This window comes from Nothobranchius furzeri, chromosome 2 (genome assembly GCF_043380555.1).
Source record: "Nothobranchius furzeri strain GRZ-AD chromosome 2, NfurGRZ-RIMD1, whole genome shotgun sequence".
NCBI lineage: Eukaryota > Metazoa > Chordata > Actinopteri > Cyprinodontiformes > Nothobranchiidae > Nothobranchius > Nothobranchius furzeri.
The window spans coordinates 82,030,728-82,043,136 of record NC_091742.1 but is presented as its reverse complement, the minus strand read 5'-3'; the positions used below and the strand labels follow the sequence as shown (position 1 = coordinate 82,043,136).

The 12,409-nt window shown below is 43.6% G+C and overlaps 1 protein-coding gene across 3 annotated transcripts in view; it reads left to right on the top strand.

Annotated features, from left to right (window-relative positions):
* m1ap (meiosis 1 associated protein) overlaps positions 1-12,409 on the top strand; it is a 175,017-nt gene that overhangs the window by 26,109 nt on the left and 136,499 nt on the right. The window lies entirely within an intron of this gene.

The window sequence follows — 12,409 nt, the reverse complement described above, 5'->3', positions numbered from 1 at the left end:
CCTCATTCTCATCATAATGCCATCATCAGCTACGGGTAAACACAAGGTCCCTTTGCGGGTTGTTACATAACCTTTAAACTGCTTTCTCCCATCTGTGGGATCTTCGCCCAGAAAGAATAAAGATAAATCCATCACCGGAGCCTCTCCACGCGGAAGCGATCCCATCATTTGAGGTGGGAAGCTGGCGCTGAAAACCAAAACATGATTTTTCGTATCCAACAAAGGTGCGGTTCCAAAAGAGTTACAGACTTCTGGGCCGAACCATCCAGTCTTTACAGACAAAATATTCATAAACTGAAAGCAATCTATAATCTTGCCTTGACAAACAAAGTAACACCCCTTCTGGGATTTAATCCTCCATCTCATTTCTCTCCCTGGTGCAATTCGGACAGGGGAAGGAATGCCTGCTGGCTCACTACTTAGACAGACCATAGGGATTTCACGTATCACATCAGGACACGGGACGCATGTTGAAGCTGCCGTCATTACTGATACAACCTCTTCAGCCACGTCAGATGAGGGCGCCGTTGTCAGCTCCTCGTCGTGGGCCTGCTCAAGCAGGGCATGTACTCCCGGGGAGGACAACATTAGTATGTCGTCTTCCTGATCAGTCTCCCGCTTGAATCCCTTTTCCATTTGGTCTGGATGTACTGAATAAACCTGCAAGACACGCAGCGTTTATTCATCGTAGCATGTTCACACTGGAGCCCGATTGTCTTAGTCTGAGGCAATCCATCCCTCCCGCGATTCACGGTGCACAAATAGTATGCGCCATTCAGAGAGAAAACAGTTGATGGACCTGCGGAGGGGATTAATCCCTCTATGATATTCTGCCGAATCGAGTCCATCTGGAAGGAACATAAAATATGTTCCACATGAGATATATAACTCATTCCATGAAGCAATAAGTAACAGCATTACTGCATAAACACTTCTTAATTATAGGAGAAAATAGATCATCAGAAGCTGCAGGAAGAACCACACTACAATTCCTATCTGCAGGCATAGTTTTACAACAATAATCCTCACAACAAGTGTACACCAGTTATGAAATGTCTACAACATCCTAAAGACAAACTGGATAAAATAGTTACAAAATCCTGACATACCTCCAGATTCAGAGCGTCAATCAGCTCAGATTCAGGATGAGTTTGATGAGCCATTGGTTCACTTCAAGTTACAGACTGACAGTTAAGGAGCAAGTGACACGCGGTGCAGAGAGGCCTGCACTTAAACAGGAGCAACAAGAAGGGGGGCTAATACTCCCTCTACCTTGACACCTCTCTTCCCATCTTATCTGGATCTACCAGGTCCTTTCTCCTTTCTCCTAACAGCTTTCTTCCTGTCAACTGCCATTTGTTGTTTTTACAGGCCAAAATCATACCGATTATTAAAATAATCACCCCACACATCAATCCTAGAGCGCAGAGGGGCCAGAACAGAGCGTCCCAGACAGGCCTAATGATGTGCTCTCTCACTCCTTTTACCAACATGCCCATTGAATCAGAAGTTCCTTGAATTACATTGTTAGAAACCTGCACTACACTGTCACTCATAATTTCATTCACACCACGTACTATCAGACTCACATGACGTAATGTGCCATTTATGCCATATGCAAAATAATCAAACCAGTCGGCTTTTTGCTGATCTAACGATCTTCGAAATGGTGAGCAAAAACCACTTCTCAGATCCCAATTTGGGAAATTTCTGAAGTTAGGAAACTCTTTGGGTGCATCAGGGTCAATTGTGAATCTTTCTGGTTGAGGATTTTTCCCTATTCTCGGTTCATTAAAACACACATGATGGTCTATGCCTAACCCGTTAAGGTAATTGAAATTGACCAGACTAAACGCTCCCCATTTCGTCGTTCCTGGCGCTGTAAATCCAGGTGGCACTAAGTCTCCAACTTTATCATTCATAATCATTATACGATCTAAAAGACCATTTCCTGTTTTTGTATCATTTACTTCCCAAGTATTTGTTTTATCAATAGAAAACCAATTTGTTTTAACTCGAAGTTGACCATGTTCCATCACAAGAGTTTTAGTTCCCACTAATTTTCTTTCAAATGTTTCTGCTTCAATCCTTGTGTCCTGGGGGTAATAATCATATTTTTGCTTATTATATCCCTCTCCATACCAGTATGTCATAGGATACGTCTCGTACATTCCTTTTCTGTAATATCTATAATCTTCTGGAATATCTCTTTGCATATAACCACGTAAGACTTTATAGCATAATTCTCCAGTTCCTAAAGTAGCTATGTTTAGATAAGGAGGCCTAGGTTTAAAAAACTCTCGATCTCCTAATGTGTCTGGACGCAGACCTCCAACTGTTAATCCATATAGTTGTGAATACCAAAAAATACACATCCTTCTAGTTAACCCTTTAGTATTATTACAGACTTCCACCTGACATCCTTCAAGCATTAAGGTGTAATTTCTAGCCCATGTGGGACTGTGATAAAAATCTTTCTTATGAGTTGGTCTAATCATTTCATTTACTGCTTCGAAGATGGAGTCTGCCTCAATTATACTATCAGGAGTAGCTGTACCTTTTTGATAATATGCTCCTGCGATCCTTATTCTAAGTGGCTCGCCTCCTTGCCATACAGCGCTATTATTCGCTTTCCTGGTTAAACAGAGCCTAGTTTCCTCATTCCATGCATGGAATCCTGTATCTAAGTTAGTGGGATCAGATTGATCCTTTTTCATCCATTGCACTACTTTTGGGTGTTTAAAATTAGGAACCTCATAAACCCATTCTGTATAAAGAGTGTGTCGTATTGGATGCAGTTCCCATCCTTGAGGCTGAAGGCCTACCTCATTATGGAGGCAGAAAAATGTCCAGTTAAAATATGTACTATTAGTGGGAAGTATATAATTCTGATATCCTGTGTAATTTGCATATTCACTATGACCTTTACGTAAGAGTCGAGCTAAGTCTGAAGTAGATCTCTTACCCCGCATACCGGGCTCTAGAAAGAGAGGAACGGTCTCTTCACCTTCCTCTGCCTCAGCCAGGGGATCAGACATTGCAGGGGGTACTTTTGATAACCATTTAATCACATTATCTTTTACTTTCTGCCACATGTGACTCTCTCCTATCATGGACAAGGAATCATATTTTAGTGTTGTGTTAGGAGGGGGGGTCGGGCAAACATCTCTTCGTTCCCTCCCTCTTGATAATCTTTGATACCAATGCGTAATATTTCCTGTTTGCCAGGAACTTAAACTACTGTCTTTGGTCTGAAAACACCCAAATTCGATTCTACGAGGCCACCATCTTTCTATCTTTATCACTTTGAAAGTGGTGAAGTTGTGTCCCCATTCTAAATCATTTCTAAGGCAATATTTGTAAACCCACAACTCTACTTCACCTGAAGTTTGATTTAAGATTTTCTTTTTCCTCAATATTATCTGACAAGATCGATCAAGCTCTGTGGATCCTGTGTGATCCATTAAGACTGCCATATACTCCGCCCATGGGCCGGTCTCACCACACTCCGTGTCATTCTTCTCCTCCTGTTCTGCTGCAGAAAATGATGTCACGGAGGGTGTAGCCATGATCCGGTCAAATCCATTTTCTCCACAGGGCAAGCGCAGGCAGCCAGTTTTGTTCCCTGTTACACTACAAATCTTGAATCCAATCTGTGTTGCTATCATGCAGGTGGTTATATTCTCATTAAAATCTTCTTTGGGCCATAACAGCTTAATTTTGGATACATTCCAATTCCCTATTAATTGTTGCGGTCCTCCGTGAGTTATGTTATATGTCACCGAGGACACATGATACGTTCGGAGATATACATGTACCCCATATGCAATCGCTATACTTAATCCTATGAGGCTAAATTCGAAAAGGATAAAAAAGGCCCATTTAATCCATTTTATTATCCAATCCTTTCCTTTCGGAATATTTACATTTCTCTTTTTAACTTTGGGGTCAACTCCCGCCGGAGTTGCATACCTGACCACTTTTCGTTTTCTGCTGCTTTCCCTCTTATGCTTCTGCGTAGATAACATCTGTAAGACAGAAGCATAAAAATCAGCAGGAAATGAAAGCGCCCTGCTCTAGTTAGGTAGAGTCAGATTGGGGACCAGCCTTCTACGAGACATTCTAGTGTGAGCAGTCCCATAAATCTTAGGCCAATATGCCTCTCCTCTCCGGGTGGTCACTATGTTAACAGCCGAGCTGCAAACGCGACCCGACAGGTCTATTACCTCTATCAAAGTTAACTGATAAGGCATGAACTTACGCTCCGCCCCTGGTCCAAGACTCTTCAGCTCAACCAGGTATGATGTAACACGCTTACGCATCCCTGGGGGCTCCTGAACAGACAATCCTGTATGCCAGTCCAGAGTCCCTGACAGATAAGTTCCCCATCTGTCGTCTTTATACTCTTGAGTTACCCCAATCTGTGTACCTGTTTCCCATGCATCAGCCAGCGTACCAAATTGTTGTCCTAATATCAAGCTCTTAATAGACTCAAATTTGGACCGAGCCTGAAGCTCTTCCAGTCCTTTTTCTCTGGTCTTGAGCTTGAACACAAATGGATAAGCTTCCACCCATAAATCTCTAACCGGCTTCACCAGGCTAGGATTCCTGAGCAGCTCTCCTACAAAAAACATACTTGGCTGGCTTGTCGGTAAGCAGGTAGTCAAAACACCATTCTTCGTGAAACAGCACCCATCTTTGATTTCACCTCTGTGGGTGCATTCACAGACCTGCCAGGAGATGATGCCTGGATTATTCCTCAAGCAGGTTCCGCAAAAACATATTTTAATGGGAGCAGACAGCTCCACCGCACCTGTATGCAAGTCTGTTCCTCTCTCCAGGTGAGTGGGCTTCTGCTCCCGGAGCCCCGACCATTTAATTAGGGTGCACAGAGATTTGCATATCACGCATGTTCCCGGCTTCAAGCCTCCCCATTGCGCGTAAAGATACGCATTTGCAGATTCTATGAAGCCCGGAAACATAGCCACTTTACAATCTCTAACACAATCCCCCTTCGTTAGCAAAATTAGGCCCGTAGCACCTGCGATCTTACAAGTCATTTCTTCACTAGATTTTGGCCCAGCCATGACCTTTAATCAAGTAATTAATTAAAAAAAAATTATTTATTTATTTATTTATTTTTTCAATTAATTACTTTTATTTTTCAGAGTTATTTTATAACTTGATGAGGGTGAACGCGCAAACCAGTGTCAGTTAAAACCACGTTCCCAGTTACGTCTTTTATTATAAAGGGACCACTTACATTATGCTTAATGCAATCTCCTTTTCGAACCGGTCCTCTTTTGACCCAAATTCTTTCACCTTTCTGTAACACAGAGACGTGTTCCGGGTTAGTTTTTTTCTCAGTTCTTTTCAGTTTCGTCATATTAAGGATCACATTTAGTTCTGAAACTCCCTCCGGTGTATCCCATCGGGAGCTCAGGTTAGTCAGGATGTGATTTTTTATCGTCCTAACTGCTCTTTCTGCTATTCCGTTAGTGTGGGACTCGTAAGGGATAGAAAAAATGTGTCTTATCCCCCTTGATTCAAGCAGACAAGAAACTTTGTCATTCTTAAATTCAGGTCCTCCATCCGAACGGAGTGACTCACACGTGAGGGGCAGGTGTAGAGACAAGGCCATGCTGACCGTATTTCCTGTGACACGTTTCAGCGGTATTATCTTGCTCTGATCACCTGGTCCATTATCTTTGATTACCAAAAAGAACTTATGTCCGTTCACCCCTCTAGAGGCACATTCACCAACATCCGTGCTGAAATGCACCCCCGGCACATCACACATGATGGGCAAATGGTCATAAATCACGGGTTGAGCCCCTCCTTTTACTTTACACGACTCACACGTCGCTTTTACTCGTGCTGTTAGTTCTTTCAGCTTTGGTACAGAAATATTTTCTTTTTTGAAAATCTCACGCAACCGTAATACTCCTACGTGTCCGTAATTTTTATGCGCAAATGTCACCAGCTCTTCATCAGCTGCCGCGCTCCTGTTCTGTAAAAACGCTGTGGGTAGAAACAAAGCGCGAGCTTGTACTAATTCATCCACTTCTGCGTTTCCGATTTCATCTTCGCTTTTTCCATTTGTATGGCTATTTACATGTGTCACCTGAATCTGTAATTTTTTCTTATAACACGATACTAAAGTCCACAAGTCAGCGTGTTCCAATCTTTCTCCATCAGTTTTCTGGAAATCTTTAGCTTCCCAAAATGCTAAATGATCATCCAGCCCGTCTTTAACGTATTTAGAGTCTGTGACCAATCTTACTGATTTGAGCTTCAGCTTACACGCGTCAGCAAGCGCCATGACAACGGCCGTCAATTCTGCAGTTTGAGCGGATCCGACAGTCTGTCCAGCTTGTTGATATTTCCTGTCCTTTAGCAGTCTCACAAACCCCCACTTACAGAAGTCTGCATCTGCTGTTTTCTTAGATCCATCAGTGTAGTAAACTGCCTCTGGTTTTATGGCTTTAACAACCTCTTTCCTGTCAGGCTTAAGTTTTGTTTCTCCTTCCACGTGAATCTGCGGGTTTGCCAATAACATCTCCCACTTTGCCCATCTGGGTAAAACGGCCCTCGCCTGTGGGAGGAGATCTTTCCGAAGTTCTTTAATCATATAATCAGTAGATTGAATTATGATTTTTTGCGATCCGGCCAGAGCGAACATCATATCTTTATGTTTCATCAGGGTGGTCAGCACCTTTTCGCTGGGCGTGTAACGGGTCTCTGTTGGTGCGAGTCTATAGCCTTTACATGTTATCAGACTCTTGCTGTCATAGTTCTGAAATAAACACTCTGTGAAATCCTGTCCTACAATCACTCTTACAGCTAACGGTTCATGATGCTCTCTATTTGAAAGATTCACTAGATTAGCACCTATTTTAACCATCACTGCTTGGTAAGTCTCAAGCTCCTGTGAGCTCAGTTTGCGGTTGTGCGTCACCAGTTTCTGACCCACTTTGGTTCTGAGACCTTTTTTAAGTGACATTATGGGATCAATGATGTTTCGAAAATCACGGACGTTGCTGGAAATGTACTGAAGCTGTCCGATTACACCTTCCAGCGTCAGTAAGTCATGCGGGGGTGTTATGTTCTGTAAATATGTGAAAGGTACCGCCACTGAATCTGACACCTCAAAACCTAGGAACGTAACTTTTGTGCGTCCTAGCTGGCTTTTCTTCAAGTTGAGTTTGAATCCTGCATATGTCAGTCTGGTCACCACCTCGTCCAAAGTTTTCAGGTGTTCGCTTTCACAATCATGCGTGAAAAATATGTCATCAATATATTGAACGACAGGTAAACCTTCCAGATATGACTGTACGACACTTTGAAATTTATTCGCCGCATTTACCCATCCCATAGGTAGAACGCACCATTGAAAATGCTTTCCTTCAAATGTAAATCCAGTTTTAGCTCGACTTTCTTGCGCTAAAGGTACAGACCAAAAACCGTTAGCCAAATCGATACATGTTTTATATTTTTTAATAGGCATGGTTCGGAGCTGCATGTATGGGTCAAAAGTTTTACGCACGTCGTGCGGAGTCACTCTATTTAAACCTTTTAAATTGTGTACCAGTCTGTAGGTGCCATCAGGTTTAGGAACAGCTTGAATGGGAAGACAGGTGGATAATGTATCTTTCTCTTCGATTATCCCTTTTTCTTTAAGCTCAGCGAGAGTACATCTGATCTCATCTCTTCCTTCTCTGATCGGATACTGCTTTTCCCTGGCGGGCATCGCTCCTTTAATAATGCATTGTTCTTTTACTCTGCCACAATCATTTTTGTGTGTAGCCCAATTACCTTTCTGGATTATTTCTCTGAGTTTGTGCGGGTCCAAACTAGTCTTCTCCAGTTGTTCTTTAATGAGACTATCCATATCTAATTCACCTAAAAAACTCACATGCTGTGCTGGGTCTTTCGTTATTTTAACTAAATCCTTTAAACTAATTAAGTTTTCTGCACCTTTTATGTAAAGAATTCCCTGTTCATCTTTATGAACTGCCATGTTACGTACAGAGCCGTCTGCGAGTATCACATTCTTGTATCCTATTTGTTCCATCGGATTATTTTCACGCTTTACTGATATTAATGCCCCGGTATCTAAAATGTATTTTGTATTTTCGTATTTTACTTTAAGCCACTCCCCATCCCAATGCGTATGAGATGAGAGCGCCTCAATTATTTCTACTTTTGTGGTGGCGGTCTTCTCTGATTGTGGTATTTCGCGTCCCAATCTTTGATTGATTGGATCAACTTCTCCTTCTGTTCTTTGGTCATCCGGGCCCACTCCTCCGGATTCGCTCTCCTGGGTCGAGCCACAGGGCAGCCGGGGGGTCCCATGAAAAACGGCCTTGCATTTGGGTCCATTTGGCCCCTGGTTCTCTGGTTCTGATTCGGTTCTGCTCTGGGTGGGAGTTGCCTCGGTTGAGAACTCACTGATTGGCTCCCTTGCTGTTGGTGTGGAGGGGCAGAGGGGATGGTATCTGACCTTTCAATCTGTTTCCGGCCTGCCGTCCTAATTCGTTTTTTGACTGCTTAAATTCCCTCGTGCGATCCCACGCCTGCGCTTGTCTGATTTTTTCTGCAGGGGAGAGATTAGGCCACATCGCAGCCATCATTAATCCCCCGGGCAGATCAGCTAAAAGTTTTTCCTGCTGTACTTGGGAAAGCCCTGCGATTGTTCCCAAACACCCCGCTAATGTAACTTTTCCTGTACTGATTTCAGAGCTTAAAGCTTTCCTCCGTCGTTCACCAGAATCCTCACCAATCCCTCTGGGAGAACTCTCCGCCAGGGACATCAACGAGGCTCCTGGGGTTAAACGCAGATCGTTCTTTAATGCTATAACCTGAGAAATTTCTGGACTTGAAAGTTGTTCAATCGTCATGCCTCGATCCTGAAGTCTCTGTACATACCCAGCGTCTGTCTCACCCGATGCTCTTTGTGGCAGAATGGTATGATCAAAATGTCCTAAGCTTACTCTTGACTGTTCCTGAGCTGTTTGCCAATATGGGGAATATTCCTGTTCTAGGATTCTCTCTTTAGGCATTGAATTAAGCTGTTCTCCCTGCAGAGTGCTTCGGTTTACATCCAAAGGTTGGGAGGGGCTGCACGGCGAGTAGCAGTGAGTTTTCACTGCCGAATCTCTAGCCATACATCCACCGCGATAAAAATCATATCCTTGGCCTAAATAAGCATGCTTAAAAGGTTGCCCCCATCCTGGTTGCAACATGACTTCTTCCCTACTTTTTGCTGCTTGAATTGCTGAAGCCGTGAAGCCATCTACAGGGTACCAGTCTGGAAAAGGATTTTCTGCTTCTTCTCCTGCATAATTCTGGTCTCCCTCTGTATTAATTGCAAACTGGCCTCGTCCTGGTTCTGGAACCGGTCTAACTGGGCCTATGTTAGGAGGTGCCTGAGGGTCATAATATTTCATCTGTACTGGACGGCTTTTCTTATTTAGTCCTCTAATGCCATAAACCATAGGATTTGTCTCATCTCCTTTTTCTGCTCTCTGGGGTTGCTGCTCTACATTTTCTCTGTTCTCGCCTTGCTCATGGGCTGTAACTGGGGATAACCAACTCACTTTTTCAGGTGTTTTGCCTCCAGGGATCCGAGTGCTGCATTTTTGATGGGATTCGCATTCTGACCTGAGCGTCCCTTTGGGTGTGCCACGCACCACCAGTTGGGAACCCTGTTCTTCCTCCGATTCAGCCTCACTCTCGCTGCTTCTGTCTCTGGCCTCAAACCAATGTTTGACTTTCTTCTCTACTCGCGGCAAGGCTGACTTATCCACTAAAATTACAACCGGGATGTCTCCTAGCCTGCTAGAGGCTTCGGAATAAATTACCAAACCTGCGCCATATGCTTCAGTTATCCGACACACCTGGGGTTTGTTATTAAGCTTAAACACTAGCCGTCGCGCTCCTAAATCCAAGGCTTCTGACACCACCCGCTCCCAAGCTTGGTGAAAAGAGATGTCGGGATTATGAGGGTCTACGTTAATTATGGAAATAGCGCTGACACGACCTTCCAGATTCCCTAATTGCTTGTCTAAGAGAGTAGTAATTTCTCCAGCTTCGTAATTACGATCTACCAGCGGAATCATAGTATTTCTGCTTTCTGCCCCTAAAAGTCTCCTCAGAGAACTTAATGAGGACGTAGTACTGGCAGAACTTTGTGGATCTTTCAGAAAGATCAACACATCTTCTTCTCGGATCTCCGCATCTATTTTCTCGCCTGATAAAATTATCACCGGTTCTTGACCTATCATAACATGATTCGGAGGAGCCGCGGGACTATGCGGTTCTAACGGGGGAAAAGGAATTGGGTTTGGAGTCCTTTCAGCCCCTGACCGTCTCTGAGTCTCGTCTTTGTCCCATGCAGCAACATGCTGTTCAGTGGGCGGTCTCTCCGCTCCTCTCATGGGCACCTGAGCAGGGGTTTGTACATGTAGAAACGGGTTCCACTGCGCCGGCCGAACCGCGTCAGGCGGGTTCGGTGGGGGTGGAGGAAATCCGCTCTCGGAACCGGGGCTCACAGGGAATTCCCCGCGGAGCGCTGGATACAAAGGGGGCGCGGTCGGAACCGATTGGGCTTCATCCCAGGAGTCCGACATTTCAACTGCAGCTCGTCTCCGGTACATTTCCGCTTGGAGCTCCGTGATCCCCAGTCGGTTACATAACGCCTGTCTCATTTGAATTGCCTCATTTTTGCTTCTAGATAAGAAGTAAATTGTTCTACTATTAGCCTGTTGAACCACGAACTCCGCCATAGCAGAGTACATCGCTCCCTGATCACATCGGTACTGCCCGACTCCAAATGGAGTGAGAACTAAAGGTTCCGGTCCAATTGGTATTTGCTCAAGTAATCCCAGAAGGATCTCATACTGCTCGCCCGTGGGGAGTTTCGCTGGATTTTCCCAACAACACCACGCTATCTGATTAAAAACAGGATCATTTTGTTGTTCTGCTAGAATCACCAAATCACCCACTAACGGAAATACATGATTATTCTTTACTTGAGTTTCAGCATTCGGACAGCGCTCCGCTGCGGCTTGAGCCGTTTCGGCCTTGTTATGAAAACTCCGGTTACAGGATACTGCCAAAACGCTTTGTGGTTCACCTTGAAATGTCTCTATTTCTCCGGTGACAAATGTCACATTAAGGAGAACATTTTCCGGTTTTACCGTTAAAGATCTATCTGCCATGGCTGGTTGAAAGTTTCTCTTTTTTATTATTTGTTTTATTTTTATTCGTTTTCACGTCTTATTCTTTATTTTTACTCTTTATTCCTTTTTATTTTTTGCCTAGCTTTTATCCTTGGCTTTTCTTACGTCGGAAAGCCGTGATTTCTTTATACCTCTTTGAGTTAATCGTCCGTTCTCCCAAATTTCCTTCCTTTTCGAGAAATTGGTGCGGTTTTCGCTCCAAGGTTATAAGCTTATCAGGTCCATAGTGCGTAAGCTTTTATCAGCCTAAAAGACATAGTTCTACGTCGAATAGTCCGGTATCTAATATTTAAACCTTCGCCGATTAGCCTCACGTTGCAGGCGCCATGTCGCGTGCCCGTCCCATTTACCGGTTCCTTTAAAACCCAGTTCCGTTAGAACTTATGAGACGGTGCATCCATCAGGGTTCGGGGGTGTATCGACGAGTATAATCGTACTAGATCCGGGTTTGGACTACCTAATTAGAATCTTGTCTTTTATTTTAAAGGTGAAATGACTTGCACGAATAGCCAGCCCCAGAGTGCTACACTTCTTTTAAACTCGTTACCTTTTGGTTAAGATACTAGAGAGAAGTCTGGAGGCAAGCCAAGCCTCTCAGCAATTGTTTGGGCTACCCGGAATTAATTGCGCCTCTAACAGCTTATGTGGGAGGTTGGTAACTATAAAATGATTTATGCTAGTTGATCAGGCTATCATAAGTTTATCAATTTATTTATTAATCCAACCTTCCAGCTGATTAGAGACTTTTTCAACCTGCAATCAGAGCCAAAATAACCTCGAATATTTTGCTTTTATCGCCCTTAAGACAACTCGTTACCCGCAAGGAGGGAGAAGTTAAAACTTCCCTTATCTTAAGGTTTCTTTATATTATTCTGTTATAAACTGTAAAGTAAGTCCTGATAATTCAGAGACCGATCTTCGACATGCTTACCTCTGTGCAATTTATGGCCAGGGCTCCAAACGTGAAGCTTTGGAGAAAACCTGAAAGAATCAGGATTATGTTTCTTTTTCAAAAAAGGTTTATTACAAAATCAAAATACAAAAATGGGTAAAGTAAAAAACAACTACTATCCCCCACGGAGGAATTAGTTCAAAATGATTAAATAAGAGTCAGTTTACACCAGCTCTTGTCTTCTCAGAATCTCCCCAAGAACTGAAGAACAAGA